Source organism: Panthera tigris, chromosome A1 (assembly GCF_018350195.1).
Source record: "Panthera tigris isolate Pti1 chromosome A1, P.tigris_Pti1_mat1.1, whole genome shotgun sequence".
NCBI lineage: Eukaryota > Metazoa > Chordata > Mammalia > Carnivora > Felidae > Panthera > Panthera tigris.
In genome coordinates this window covers 191,719,141-191,734,679 of record NC_056660.1, presented here as the reverse complement: position 1 = coordinate 191,734,679, position 15,539 = coordinate 191,719,141, and the positions used below count along the sequence as shown (strand labels likewise).

At 48.1% G+C, this 15,539-nt stretch overlaps 1 long non-coding RNA gene across 4 annotated transcripts in view; it reads left to right on the top strand.

Moving 5' to 3' along the window:
* Positions 1 to 10,987, top strand: part of LOC122240755 — a 32,687-nt gene extending 21,700 nt beyond the window's left edge. For 2 of the 4 annotated variants that reach the window (XR_006220500.1, XR_006220508.1), the window contains exons 3-6: positions 593 to 740; positions 2,485 to 2,591; positions 8,747 to 8,904; positions 9,731 to 9,993. This is a non-coding gene — a long non-coding RNA (uncharacterized LOC122240755). Of the gene's footprint in view, positions 1 to 592; positions 741 to 2,484; positions 2,592 to 8,746; positions 8,905 to 9,730; positions 9,994 to 10,596 lie in introns of those variants that run through there. The other 2 variants (XR_006220504.1, XR_006220506.1) reach the window with 2 other exon arrangements.
* Positions 10,988 to 15,539: the final 4,552 nt, after the last annotated feature.

Below are 15,539 nucleotides of genomic sequence, written 5' to 3'. Positions count from 1 at the left end.
CCAGCCATTTATCCTTCGTCAGAACCGTCACTTAACATGTCCAAAATACTGTTTCCTCCCCCTGTGAAATGGGAAAGAAACCCCTTTATCACCTGGACTTTTATGTATATTTTCTTACTTAACTCTCAAAACAGCCCTTGTAATTGTTACTGTCCCCATTTTATAGAAAAGGAAGACTGAGTCACAGAGAGGTGAAGGGCCATTCAGGTAGTAAGTTGTAGATATTTCTTTCCACTCAGCCATCTTGCCCCCTCAGAAAACGAGAAGAAGGCTTCATAAAGCATTCCAGTCCACACAGCTGTGAACTCCTGTGTCACCCAGCTGGTACCTCAATCTCCTCCCTACATCCCTGCCCAGCCTCTGCCTCCACACCACCAGAAGGGGGGAGTTCAGTAGTGCCCTGAACAACGCATTTCCTCCTTGGTCAGCACTGACTGTGGTGAGGTCATGGGTTGAATGAATCTTCACTCCTGTCGCTTCTATCAAGAGTCCATGGGCTCTCCCTGAGGACCCCCCAAACCGTTATCACCCTTTTTCTCCTGGACGCTCAATCAAGATGTGATGACAACTTTTACATCCCCTTACTTCCCAGACCTGTTCTTGCAGTCCAGGGGACATGGCATGGAGGCCCCTGGCCTTCCTGATGCCCCACCCGGGGCCTGCTCTGGTATGTCTATACCCTCGGAAGACTGTGGCGCCCAGAACAGCGTTCCTGCCCAGCGGGCTGAGATGTCACGAAGGTGAGTCAGCTCATTCCCGTGATAACATCTGCACAGCCAGCCTGGGAGGCAGGTGTTTCTTACACCAGAGGGGTGGGTTTGGGACACAGAGGAGCCTCTTCGGTCCTTGCTGAGCCTTCCCCTGGGGCGGAGAGTAGGGGTGGGGAGAAGGAAGACCCCCTTTCCAAGAACAACTTTTAAGAAAGGAGTGTATCAGTGTGACTCTTACAGAAACTGAGTCTTCGGGAACCTGCACGAATAGCTGAGGCAGGAAGGACTGGCTCTGGAGGGGGCAAGGCCATAGTGGAGACAGGCTGTGTGATTTCTGAGGCTGTGAGGTTGAGGGGGGCCTCATGACGCCAGGGTGATGGTTCAGAAGACACCCGTCCTACTGGCTGCTGGACAAGGCCACTGAGCTGGAGCCAGAATACCTGGATTCTATTCCCAACCCCTTTGAAAAATTCCTATGACGTTACACTGAGCACATCTTCTCTCTGGGCCTTGGTTTCCCCTGTGCAGATGACTGCATGGGGCTCCCTCAGCCTCTCCAGGAGACAGTGTGGCATAATGGGGGGAGGTGAGAGCTCTCAGCGTGAGTCCGCATCTGCCTCTCCTAGCTGCTTGACTGTAGGAAAGTCACTTCACCCTGAACCTTGGTTTCGTCATCTATAAAACCGGATAATGGCAAAGGGCCCCATGTGCCTGGTCCTACTCAGTGATCAATAAATGGTGTTCGCTGTGGAGTTTATCTGGGGCCCATCCCCCTCCGTATTCTGAGATTCTACTGGTAGGTGTGGGGGAAATGGGGCACATGAAAATGCTGAATGACCCCCGAGTCCAATGTTGAGGGACACTGGGGCTTTGGCCACCCCTACACATGTCCTGAACATTCCTTCTTTCAGGCCTTTGCCTCCCCTGCTTCCTCCCCATTCCAGAACACCCTTTCCGCTCCCATTCTGCTCTGCCCTCCCTCCAGGGCTCTGCTCAAGGGCCATCTCCCTGCAGAAACCTTCCACGGCCTCTTCCTCCTCTGACACCATACAGCTTCTCTTCGTAAAACCCATGCTTGGCAGCCTTATATTTTTGCATTACCTGATGGGTAATGTGGAGCTGCAGCAGTGGCAGGGGAGGGGGGTGGGGGGTGGGGTCCGACTCTCCCTGAGGCACCGTACCCTAGCACCCATGACACATTTAGGGGCCACAAAAATGTTCTCACGCTTCCTTTTAAAAATCAAGATTAGAAAACAAAAATTATAATAATGAACATATTAACAGTGAATCCAACCTGAATAATATTCATCTTTATACCAACACGGAGGTATTTTAAAAATACTTTTTGCTGGCGCTTCCTCCACGAAAGGCGCAGGAGGGCAGAGGTACCCAGAGTGGCCCCGGCTGCCGGGCTGTGCAGGCCTCGCTGGGCACCCAGGTCCGGCACAGGTCTCTGCCCGGAAGCGTTGGACTGTGAGTTCGGGGGGCAGGGGTGAGGTCAGTGCTGCCCACCACCATATCCCTGGTACCTAGCACATGGTAGGTGCTTGATACAATATGTACGGTGGAGGGATGGCAGTGAGAAGGTGTGTGTGTGTGTGTGTGTGTGTGTGTGTGTGTGTGCACGTGCCTGTAACACTCAAGTAAGGGTCTTTCCTGCATACCTCTGCACAATGTGCCTTAGCAGAATCAAACCCAGGCGCTTAGAATCACAGACTCATAGGAAGTGGGAATTTAAAGGGATAATTGATCCATTCCACAAATATTTCTTAAGCACCCACGATGTACAGGCGCTGTGCACAGGACCTTGGAGGACACTACCAGGGGGCCTTACAGAGGCTACTCAGAGCGACTTCCGGGGCTCTAAGAACATCTGAATGTGTAAGTAAAATTTGGAATCCTCACATGTAAAATGTCCTTCCTAGACAGATCTTCTGACATCAGACTGCCAAAAGGCCAGTGTCTCCAAAATAGGAAGAACCACTGTTCAAGCCCAGGATCCAAAAGGCTTTTCACAGTTGGAGGTATCAAGGGCCAAGACAAGGAAATGACTGGTTCAAGGTCACACAACTAGTCAAGGACAGAGGTGGGCTGCTCCCAACCTTGACATCTCCAGGAGAAGACCCTTTCAGCTATTGGCAAGGGGTGGCTGGAGAAGGGGAGCAATGGAGCTGATTCTATGGGTCTCTGAATTCAAGGACCTCCTCTACTGAAGCTCCAAGCCCCCAGCATACACTCATGCACACACACACACACACACACACACTCCCAGCTGTCTTTCACAACATCCCCCAGGTTCACCCATCGGAGGCCTGGTGTTGGGCCTGCCTCAAGTCAAATGCAGATAACCTCTCCCAGGGATGTATAAACATCCAGTGGGTGTCCAGGGCAGAAGAATGTGGAAATGGGTTCTTTTCCCTCTGAGCACTGGACATCTTCTGCCAGACTGTGTCGAAGTTACCGTGACCTCTCAGATCTGGGCCTGAGGTTCTTTGATTCCCCATGTCTTGTGGCCCCAGATGTTTTCTCACTGTAAGATGCCATTCTCAGCCTCAACAAAGAAGGTTTCCCAAGGCTGGGATCCCACACTCTCTGCACATGCCTTTATCGGAGCCCCACACTTCCCATGGCTTGCAGCCCATAAGCTAGGGGCTGCCAGCTGTGGGCTCGCCCTTCCTTCTAAAGGGTGTTAATGGTGGTACCTACGGGAGATTTTATGTGGAGACAACTGGTTTGAATTTAGGGGGAGGACACAGGGGAGCTAATTAGAAAGCCTAGTTGTGGTAAATAGATATTTGTTTTATCCCACTTTTTAGAGAACTAAATCTTAGAAAAACACAACCGACCTTGAAATTAAGCAACACCTTTTTTCCCTCAGCTAAAATTTGTTACCAGGTTTTCAAAAAAAGCAACTCTCCAAAAATTTGATCAAAAGAATCAAGCAGAAATGGGCTGAAGCTCTGTCCAAACCGAGGGACCAGAAAGTGTGGTGGGCGACCCTCCCGGCAACTCCAGGGGCTGTGGGTTTAGTCTCAGCTCCTGGGAGAAGGAGGGGAGGCAGGTACAGGGATGTTGGGGAGAGTTTTGTAGAACCATGCCTGCGCTCTGCCCAGCATTCCTAACAAAGCATTGCAAGCTGTTGCCAACGTTCGGAAAGAGAAAAAAAATGAGCCCACCCCATTTTTATTTAAGTCTTCTGGTTGCTATTTGCCAATTCTACTTCATCTAGGAGAAGGACAGAGATGATTTCTGGATGTGTTTGAAGTGGCCTGGAATCCATTTTTTAGAAATAGAGACTATGTCATTGAATTACATGATACCCCTTGTATGGCCAGCATGCATGTGCACACACACACACACACACACACACACACACACACACATACACACACACTCAGCGCTGCTCAAATGACACCCTCCTCACACAGCCTTCTCCTTGGCCCTCCACCCAGACTCTCCTTCTGTTTCCTCAGGACGTGCAGAGAACTTGGCAGGCCCCTCTCTTCCAGAACTTCCTATGTTCAGCCTCACACTAGAATTACTCTTGCAAACGAAAATCTCTTCCAGTTGTCAAGAGAGAATTCAAAGGTTCCCTCACACTAACAACCAAGAATAACAGAATCAAGTTTCTTTGAGTCAGAGACACCAATAGAATCTCCTCCCAGGACAGTTGTGAGAACGAAGGGCCTGTAGATTGGCCCCGCACATAGTGGGCACTATAAAATCCATAATGGCGGGAAAGGAAATGCTTGAGGCTGTCACTCCAGCCAATGCATCTTCCCCAGAATAAATCTGAGACTGTAACATATTGGAATATGTACAGTACATAACATATTGTATCTGGGTGACCAATGACATGCCTTTTGCCGACCAACCAAGCAACTCCATAGAAAATGGGACCATAGAAAATGGGAATTAAAAGGATCATTTATTCATTTTTAAATTCAACTCATAGTTAGTAGTTATGTTATTAATCTTATGGTTGGGTCCCAAATCCTAAACCTGTATAGTCATTGACTCATGAATACTTCTTTTTTTTTTCCAATATATGAATTTATTGTCAAATTGGTTTCCATACAACACCCAATGCTCATCCCAAAAGGTGCCCTCCTCAATACCCATCACCCACCCTCCCCTCCCTCCCACCCCCCATCAACCCTCAGTTTGTTCTCAGTTTTCAAGAGTCTCTTATGCTTTGGCTCTCTCCCACTCTAACCTCTTTTTTTTTTTTTTCCTTCCCCTCCTCCATGGTCTTCTGTTAAGTTTCTCAGGATCCACATAGGAGTGAAAACATATGGTATCTATCTTTCTCTGTATGGCTTATTTCACTTAGCATCACACTCTCCAGTTCCATCCACGCTGCTACAAAGGGCCATATTTCGTTCTTTCTCATTGCCACGTAGTACTCCATTGTGTATATAAACTACAATTTCTTTATCCATTCATCAGTTGATGGACATTTAGGCTCTTTCCATAATTTGGCTATTGTTGAGAGTGCTGCTATAAACATTGGGGTACAAGTGCCCCTATGCATCAGTACTCCTGTATCCCTTGGGTAAATTCCTAGCAGTGCTATTGCTGGGTCATAGGGTAGGTCTATTTTTAATTTTCTGAGGAACCTCCACACTGCTTTCCAGAGTTACTCATGAATACTTCTGGCGATGGGCCTCCACCACTGACATGGTGTGGAGTCAGAAAGTGCATTCTGGTGTTAGGCTGAAATCTGCATTCCTAAAACATTCATCCACTGGTGACCCACTTCGTTCCTTCAGGAATTGTCAAATCTTCTGCTCCTCTTCCCTGGTGGGCCTTTAAGTCAAGTGAAAACAGCTCTCTCCTGGCCATCTCCACCCTAGCCTCCACCCTGAGGGCTAGTGAAACTTCTGGAAAAGACAAGAAAATTCCCCTGTGTTGTTATAGTTCATATGAACTCTCAGGATGTGTGTGCATCTTATATTTTTATCTGCCAGAAACAGCCCAAGCTATCCCCAAATCCTGAGTCCACAAGCTTCAGTGGCATGTCTGGGCTCCAGTGACACATCCCCCAATGGATGTGGGAAGCCAGAGTCATCAAGTTTGTGTCACCTCCCTATCGACTTGTTCCCTCAAGGCCATGTCCAGATGAGAAAAATCCCCATTTCAGACAAGGGAGAAGGAAAGAATCTAAATGGCATCAGGAGAACTGGGTCCCCACACAAACTGTCACCTCTCTTGGACTCAACTTCCCCATTTGTGTAATGGACCGAGTGATCCCTGAAGGCCTTTCTGGAAGTAAAGTTTGGTCAAAGGAAAGGGATGTGCTACCTCCGAGAAGAGGTGCCTGGTGCTGCTGTCCTGGGCTTCCCATGGCAGCTACATTCTCCATCTGCCAAGTTGTCCTATGCCAGGGAACTACACCTGCTGCCTGGCAGGTATTCCCCTGCCCTTCACAAGGCTGACTTCTCTCATCCATCAGGCCTCTTCTTAAACGTCACCTTCCCTGAAGGCTTTTCCCGGTCACCTCCAAACAAGCTGGTCTCCCCTCCACCCTCTCCCTCTCCTCCCAGCACTGGTCACCGGTCACCATCACAAATTACTATTCCATTGTGTTTGTCTGTAACGTCAGTCTCTTGGTAACGTCAGCTCCATGAGAACAGAAACCCTGTCTGTTGTGTTTACTGCTGCATCCCTAGTACCCAGCACAGGGCCTGGCATGCAGTAGGGATATCAGTGCATGCTGAATACACAAACAAGTGGGCAAATCAATAAATGGGCCTGGCTGGTGGTGCCCTGTGGATTATTCCCCTGCCATGAACCTCTTCCTGCCCCCCTTCCCTCTTTCTCTGCCTCTCTTCCTTCTTCCTTCCTGCTGTTCCTGCCCTTCTTTTGCCCGCATCTGTCTTTTTTTTTTTTTAAGTTTATTTATTTATTTTGAAAGAGAGTGAGCAAGCTGGAGAGGGGCAGAGAGAGGGAGAGAGAGAGAGAATCCCAAGCAGGCTCCGCATTGCCAGCGCAGAGCCCTACGTGGGGCTTGAACCCACAAACCGTGAGATCATGACCTAAGCCAAAGTCAGGTCCTTAACCGAAAGAGCCAGCCAGGTGCCCCTAATACATACTTTTTAAAATGAAATGTGGGGGCGCCTGGGTGGCTCAGTCAGTTAAGCGTCCGACTTCGGCTCAGGTCATGATCTCGCAGTCCGTGAGTTCGAGCCCCGTGTCAGGCTCTGTGCTGACAGCTCAGAGCCTGGAGCCTGTTTCAGATTCTGTGTCTCCCTCTCTCTGACCCTCCCCCGTTCATGCTCTGTCTCTCTCTGTCTCAAAAATAAATAAACATTAAAAAAAATTAAAAAAAAATAATAAAATGAAATGTGTATTGTTTTTTTGTGTGTGTGTTTATTGCGATAAAATATAGATAACATAACGTTTACCATTTCTAAGTGTAGGATTCAGTGACATTAAGTACGTTTACAGTGTTGTGCAACCATCACCACCATCCATCTGCACAACTTTTCCGTCACTCCAACAGAAACTCTGCCCATTGATCACAATCTCCCCATGTCCCCCTCCTCCAGCCCCTGACAACCACATCCCACTTTTTGTCTCTATGAGTTCGCCTATTCTAGATACCTCATTCTAGTGGCATCATACAACGTTTATCCATTTGTGTCTGGTTTATTTCACTTAGAAAGTGTTTTCAAGGGTGACCCCAATTGTAGCAGGTGTCAGAATTTCGTCCCTTCTTACCATTCATTCCACTCATACCACATGCTGTGTAACCATTCACCTGTTGATGGACACTCGCATTGTTTCCACGCTTTGGCCATTGCATAATACTGCTATGAACATTGGTGTACAAGGATCTGTTTCAGTCCCTGTTTGTAATTATTTTGGGTATATACCTAGGAGTGGAATTGCTGGTAACATCGTAATTCTACATTTAACTTTCTAGAATTGCCAGTTTCCCACAGGGCCCGCACCATTTTACATCTTCACCAGCAGGTGCACAGAAGTTACAATCTATCCATCTCCTCACCAACATTTGTTATTTTGGGGGTTGTTTTGCTGTGTTCTTTAATAAGAGTCAAGTGGAATCTCATTGTGGTTTTGATTTGTGTTTCCCTGATGACTAATGATGTCGAGCATCTTTGCACGTGCTTGTTGGCCATTCGTACATCATTTTTGGAGAAGTGCCTGAATAGGTCTTTTGCCCATTTCTTAATTGAGTTGTGTGTGTGTGTGTGTGTGTGTGTGTGTGTTCTTAATTTGTAGGAGTCCTTTATAAATTCTAGATATTAATTCCTTATCAGATACATGATTTACAAATATTTTCTCCCATCCTATGGGTTTTCTTTCCATCTCTTCATAGTGTACTTTGATGCACAAAAGGTTTTAATTTTGATTAAGTCCAATTTTCATTTTGGTGTATGACCTGTACTTTTGGTGTAGTGTTTAAGAAATCATTGCCATATCCAAGGTCATAGAGATGACCTTATATTTTCTTCTTATATTTTCTTCTAAGAGTTTTGTAGTTTTAGCTGTTAAGTGTAAATGTTTGATCCATTTCGAGTTAACTTTTGTACATGGTGTAAAGTCAGGTCCAACTTCATTCTTTTGCATGTGGTTTTCTGGGTTTCCCAGCACCATTTGTTGAAGAGACTGTCCTTTGCCCATTGGATGGTCTTGGTACCCTTGTCAAAAATCAGTCAGCCATATACATGAGGATTTATTTCTGGGATCTAAATTCTCTTCCCTTGGTTTATATGTCTGTCTTTATGCCAGTACCACAACTGTTTTGATCACTATGGTTTTGTAGTACGTTCAAAATCAGGAACTGTGAGACCTCCAACTTCGTCCTTCTTTTTCAAGATTGCTTTTGGCTATTTGGGGTCCTTTGCAATTAGTTATGAATTTTAGGCTGGGCTTTTCTATTTCTACAAAAAATCCTATTGGGATTTTGTTAGAGATCGCACTGCATCTGTATGTGTGTGTGTGTGCATTTTTAAGTTATGTGATTGTTACTGTTTCTTTGTTTTATCTCTTTTTACCCTGTTTTCTAGATCCAACCACGTCGCTGGGTGAACATTTAGTCTGTCATAACTAACTTCTGCCGAACTCTGTGATTACCCATCCTCTGCCCACGGAGGGACTCAGGCTCCTTCCCATTCTGCACGACCACAACGAAGCTGCATCACACCCTCGGGCAGGCCCCCTGTGGGTGAGAATCCCTGTGACGTGTCCCCAGTGCCGTTATCTGCACAGTAATTGTGATCTGCCAATAGTTAGGGACCCTTCGGTAGGTGCCAGGTGCTGTGTGAGCACTTTATATGGATTCTCTCATTCTGTGATTACAATGACAACTCCATGAAACATGTACTAATATTGTCATTTTACACGTGGGAGAACTACGGCTCAGAGATTCACAGTGAGGACATATTAGATGGAGCCAGATTTTGAAAGCAGGGCAGCCTGGCTGTGGCACCTGTACGCCCCACCATTACATTGCAGGGCCTGTCCCCACCAGGGGACATTGGGGCCCAACTTACAACTCATTTAGCTCCCCCATGTGCTGACTGCATGCCAAGTGCCCAGTGAACACCTGGGCTTGGGGGACTCAGAACCCAAAGAGAGAAAGGGACCACTGAACATCACCATCAACAGCTAGGGGGGAACACAGGCCTGGAACTCGGTGACTTGACCCCTGCTCATTAGGATACTCCACACCAGGGGTCAGGAAAAGGGTCACAGTGTGCACATCTCCCACAGCGAAAGGCCCTTCTGGCAGCCCATAAATCCGGCTGGACCCCGCTTATCCTGTTTACTGGATTAGTGGACTGGGCGTCTCTGTATAAATCATCCAGGGTGATTTACTGGGAGGCCCTGGAAGGTCCAGGCCCCTGGGGAGGGGCAGATAAGTGCTGCCTGAGCCCACTGGCCTATCTCCCAGTCCCGGTGAGGGCTGATGACAGGGACCCACTGCTCTACCGCCCCCACCAGGGTGAGTCCCTCCGCATCCATGTGTCAATCTGCCCCTTTTCTTGCAGGCTCCTGGCAGAGTTGAAAGGTTCCAAAGGCAAAGGCACTGGTACTTTTGGGAACGGTCTCCGTCAGAGAGTGTAAAGAAGGATGAAGTACAACAGGCAATTTGTGAAAGAACAAAGAAGCGAAACCGTGAGGGAACGGAGGTTGCCATCTTTTTTACATAAAATGAATAGCTAACTTTCCTGGACTGTTTACCCTGTGCCAGACACCCATTCACCTTCTCTTACATCATTTTACTCCACAATAAATGTACGAGTCCATTTTACAGATGAGGCCACTGACGCACAGAGAAGTTAACTGACTTGGCCAGGGCCAAGGTCACACAACATGAGTCCCAGTAAGGAAGATATGATTCAAGGCAGGCAGTCTGCCGCCAGAGCTGCGAACCTCACTTCACCATTGCCCCCTCCGTTCATTCAGCGGAGACACGGATGTGGGTTAGGGTTTGACCAAGCAGTAAGTGGAGCAGAATTCAAGAGATGGGCTTTGCAGGTGGCAAGGCCAGGATTTAGGTCTCGGTTCTGCCACTTACTAGCTTATGACACGGACCAGTCACTTAACTCTCTGCGCTTCAGCTTCCTTGTCTATAAAATGGGGGTAGTGATAGCACCTCCCTCATAAGAGGGCAGGTCCCCTTCTGTGTATTTTGAGTAATATTTTTAAAATATGCTTGGCATGGGACGGCTGGCTGGCTCAGTTAGTAGAGCATCTGACTCTTGATTCCAGGGTCGTGGGTTCAAGCCTCACGTTGGGTGTGGAGCCTACTTAATATATACATGCTTGGTACAATGCTAAGCATGTAGTGAAGCAGTCAATAACTGCTAGGCTATTACTATTGTTGTTTGTTTATGTTCACCATGATCTTAAGAAGCTCATGAGCCGATGGCGGAGACCCAAACTTACACAAGGAACTTCAGAGAGGTTGGAGCATAATACAGAATGAAGGTCCAAACCAGAAGGGGTAGTTAATTCTAAGAGGAAGGACCAGAAACCTCATGGAGAAGGTGGCTAAACCTGAGCTGTGAAACACAAGCAAGACTTCCTAAAACTCTGAAGGTGAGGAAACACTGAGAGAGCTTCCTTAGCAAAAGTACATGATGAGTGATGGAGGACATGCAATCACCTGCCATCCCATGCTCTGAACATTTCTCCCCTTTGGCTATGATCTCCATATCAGTTGAGATGGTGTATAAGTCTTCATCAAGTCTTCTCCATGCCTCCCGATAACAAATCACAACAGATTCCCAGTACATGATGGATGGATGGATGGATGGTGGATGGATGGATGGCAGATGGATGATGGATAGATGGATGGATGATGGATAGATGGATGGATGGATAAAATGGATGGACAGGAAATAGGAGAGTGGATGGATGGATGCATGCGTGGATGAGAATGTGGTTGAAGGTCAGGTGCAAGAATGGCAGCTGCCTCATGAGTTCCCACCTCAGGGCCTTGCCCTTAGGGTTCTCTCTGCCTGTATTATTCTCCAAGATATTCCCTTGGCTTAGCTCTCATTTCATTTTAGGCTATGGTCAAATGCTACTTTCTCAGGAAAGCCTCCTTTGACCATCTAATCTAAAATAAAACCCACTTTGACTCTTGCCTTCCTATATTTTAAATAGTGTTTCTCACTCCCTAGCATACTAGATAATTTGCTTGCATCAAGTGTAAGCTCCAGGGTATGAGATGCTTTCTCTGCTTTGCTCACTCCTCTGTCGACAGCACCTAGTATATGGCCTGGCACACAGTCAGCATCCAGTAAACATTTGTTGAAGGAGCTGAAGGTTTAATAAGCAGCTAGGAAGGAAGGGGGAGGTCCAATCTTGGAAATATCTGAACATCTTTGCAATGGTTGAAAAAGTGCTCTGTAAATGATAATGCTGATACTTTCTTTCGTTGGTTCCACAATGAGAGTGAAGTTCTTCCCATGAGCATCTCACTCTCCTGTCTACTCTGAGATATCCACTGTTGACAACTTGGGGCTAGAATTGTAAACCCCACTTTGATGGATGAGGAGATGGAAGCTCAAAAAAGCTAAGAGACTTGCCCAGGATCATACAACTACTCAACAGCAGAGCCAAATGTTTTATCCGTTCCTCCTCAGGTATCTATTATGTACCAACTGTGTGGACCATGGGACATTCTTTCTTGGGGCTGCAGTTCCCTCTACCCCAGGTCCACCCTGGGCAGGGCCAAGTGGTGTGGTCTCAGGGGACCAAATCACAAGCACTACAAGCAGAAACACTTTCCTTGTGAACCCACATCCTGGTTAAGCCTGCTCAGCCCACATGGCTCCCGGGCAACCAAGATGGGGAAGGATGCCACTCTGGGCTGACTGGAATGTTCTCAGCACTTCAGCTGGGCTCTCTCGGCTGCCCAGACGTCCTGTTTCTCCTCTCTTGCTGACCCAGTTACCCAGTGTGAATAGGAACGTTCCATTCATACCTTAACTGATACTCAAAGTAACCCATGACCTATCATCATCCCCATTGAATGAGGGATGGAAATGAGGTCTGGGGCACTTAAGTGGCTTGCTCAAGGCTATAAGGCTAACAAGCAAAAGCTGTGACCTGAACTCTGAGTCTGTGTCCCTCTGATTCAGGGGCCCATGTTCCTACCTTGCCCCTCCTGCACCCCATCCCCAGACCCCCTCCCTTCAACTCTGCCTCTGCCACTGCCCACACCTCTCTTCAAGAGTCTCTACTTCATGCCGCCATCTCCTTTCCACTGTGCCCCTCACCCACCTACCCCTTCTCCCTCTCCCTCTGCGAGTTTCTTCCCCCACATCCACAAACATTCTCAAGTCTCCCCCATTTTCAAAAGAAGGTCCACCCCAGTTCTTTTTCTCCTTCAGGCTACCACTTCCTCTTTCTACTTAATTTCATCCACAAACTTCTGGGGGGAAAATTATTTTATGTGTCCTTTCCAGCCAGTACTCCCCACAAATGACGTAGTCATTAGACAGACTCAGATCTCAGTGCTCAATCTGCCACTGGGTTATAGCTTGACCTTGATTAAATCACATGTCTCTCAGCTTCCTCATCTGTAAAACAGGAATATTGATACTCTTCTCTCCTAGGCTCTTTGTGATCCTGAGATAAGATAAAGAATCTAAGTTACCTTGTCATTGTCCCTGTTCACCCAGCCCTCCCACAGTCTTGGCATGTGTAGACATAACATAAAATAGCTGGTGGGTGAGAAATTGAATGAGTTAACATCCTTCATGTGGGGCCTTGCCTCCCCATCACCCTTTCCTGCCTGGGCCTTGGTGCCTATGATGGCTTTGTGTGTGTGTGTGTGTGTGTGTGTGTGCGTGTGTGGTAAAATATACATAACATAAAATTAACCATTTTAAGCATTTTTAAGTGTACAGTGAGTGACATCACACTTTGATGCAAACTACCATCCATCTCCAGAACTTTTTCATTATCCTAAACTGAAACTCTGCACCCATTAAACACTAACTCCCCCATTCCTCTCTCCCCTCAGCCCCTGGTAACCACCATTCTGCTTTCTTTCTCTGTGAATTTGGCTCTTCTAGGTACCTCTGGTAAGTGGAGCCATACAAACATTTGCCCTCTGTGATGGATAATTTGATGTGTCATCTTCGCTAGTCTATGGTGCCCACTTGCTTGGTCCCATAGCAGCCCAGATGTTGCTGTGAAAGTATTCTTTAGATGTGATTAACATTTAAATCGGTAGACTTTGAGCAAAGCAGATTGCTCTCCATAATGTGGGTGGACCTCATCCAACGTTTGAAGACCTTAAAAGGAAAGACTGAGTTTCCCTGGATAAAAAGAAATTTTGCCTCCAGACCGCAACAGAGAAATTCTACTTACGTTTCCAGCCTTTCGTACTCAAGACTGCAACATCAACCCTTACCTGAGTGCCAGCCTGCTGGCTTCCCTTACAGATTTCAGGTTTACCAGCCCCTACAATCACATGACCATGAACCCTCAATTTCAATCTCTATCTCTCATATATATATATATATATATAGTGTGTGTGTGTGTGTGTGTGTGTGTGTGTGTCCTATTGGTTCTGTTTCTCTGGAGAATCTTGGCTGATACATTAGCCCTGATCCCTCTCCATAAACCTTATTCCCATCTTCTCATCAGCCCAGATATCACCTCCTCTAGGAAGCCTTCTGGAGCATTCTCACATGGGACACTTGTGCATTTAGGTGGCCACCTGCATGAAAGAGACCTGAGCAGACAGCTGGATGCAGGCAAAGTTCCTGGCTCCTCCATTCCTTCACTTTGACCCAAGGGGTCTTGGTTCCCCAGCTGGAAGCTTCCAGGGCACGCCAAGGATTTCTGTCGGGTCTGGGATCTGACAGCAGGACACCCACGACTGCTCTCTGGCTTCCTGGTGCCCAGTGGAGGCTGTGACAAGGATGAGGAGGACAAGACTGCCGCTTAGGACCCCAGCCCCCAGCCCCCAGAGGCTGTACTACAAAGTGGTTGGGAGCCAGGTTTGGAAGGAAAGTCTGCTTGGTTTTGAATCCCAGCTCTGCCACTTACCAGTCATTGTCACCTCAGGAAAGCCAATACCCTCTGTCAGACTTTCTCTTCTTCACAACGAGAATAATAACGCTTATCTCTGAGGGTACCCGGAGGATTAGATGAGGTAACACAAAGCACCTGCACAGGGTAATCACTCTATAAATGACAGGTACTATTATTGTTATTGATGCTATTTTCATTGTTAACCATGTGGCTTCAGGCAAACGGCATAAACTCTCTTGGCCCCATTTCCCGGTCTCTAAACTGAGGAGAAAAATAATAGGAAACGCTTCACGGAGTGGCTCTGGGCACGAAATGAGATAAAACATGTAGAGCGACCCTCTGTACACAACAGCTATTATTAGGCAACAATATTTAGTAGTATTATTGTTGTTATTATTATTATATGGGCCCGCCCACAGAGGTAGCCCCTGGATCCCTCCGCCTAGGAGGGATCTGAGAACCTGGGTGGAGGAAAAGCCCCGCTCAGAGCCCCCTCCCCGCGCCCCCGCCCCTCAGGCCCCTTTGAAGTCCCCAGGGGCCCCCGGGGCCCCGTGATAAATGTCCCAGCCCTATAGGTTATGACTTGCTGCCAGATTTGACGTTAACCATCATGCCCTGGCTGGGTGTTTGAAGAAAGTGGCTAAATGCTGCTGGGGCTGATGGGGGAGATAGCCGCCGAGGCCCCGTCTTTGAAAGCCGGCCGCCCGGGCGAGAGCTGGCGAGGAGGCCGGCTCCGCTGCAGCTGTTTAGTCTACCAATCACGGTGGTGACAGCGAGTCTGTGCGGCCGCGGGGAGGGCCGCGCGGGGCGGGAGGGGCGCCTGCGGCCGCTGGGGCGTTCCCGTCGCTTTCTTTCTTTTCCTGGGGGTGTATGTGTGCATGCGCTCGGTGCTCGGTTCACACCTTTGCGGTGAGCAGGGAGAAGGCTGCAGGGGACAAAGAGCGGGAATGGAAGCCCAGCCCCCCGCCCCCAACGGGGGGGGGGGGGCTCGCTGCTGCCTCGCCTCCCCTTGTTTCCCCTAAAACAGAAGCGCGTTTCACCAAGAGGTTCATATCCCAGGCTTCAGAGTCAGCTGGGCGCTGCCTCTTCTTGCAGGGTGTCCTTGGGAAAGATCCTTGACCTCCCCAGCCTCGGTTTCCTCATCTGTAAAATGGGGGTGAGTAACGGCACCTCCCTCATAGGGTTCCGCGACGCTGAATATGTGTGAAGCGTCTTGCACAGAACCAGGTACACAAGCGAAGGCTGGGCAGATGGAAGCTGATCCCCAACGGTGGTTGGGGGTGCATAAAAAGAAGAGCC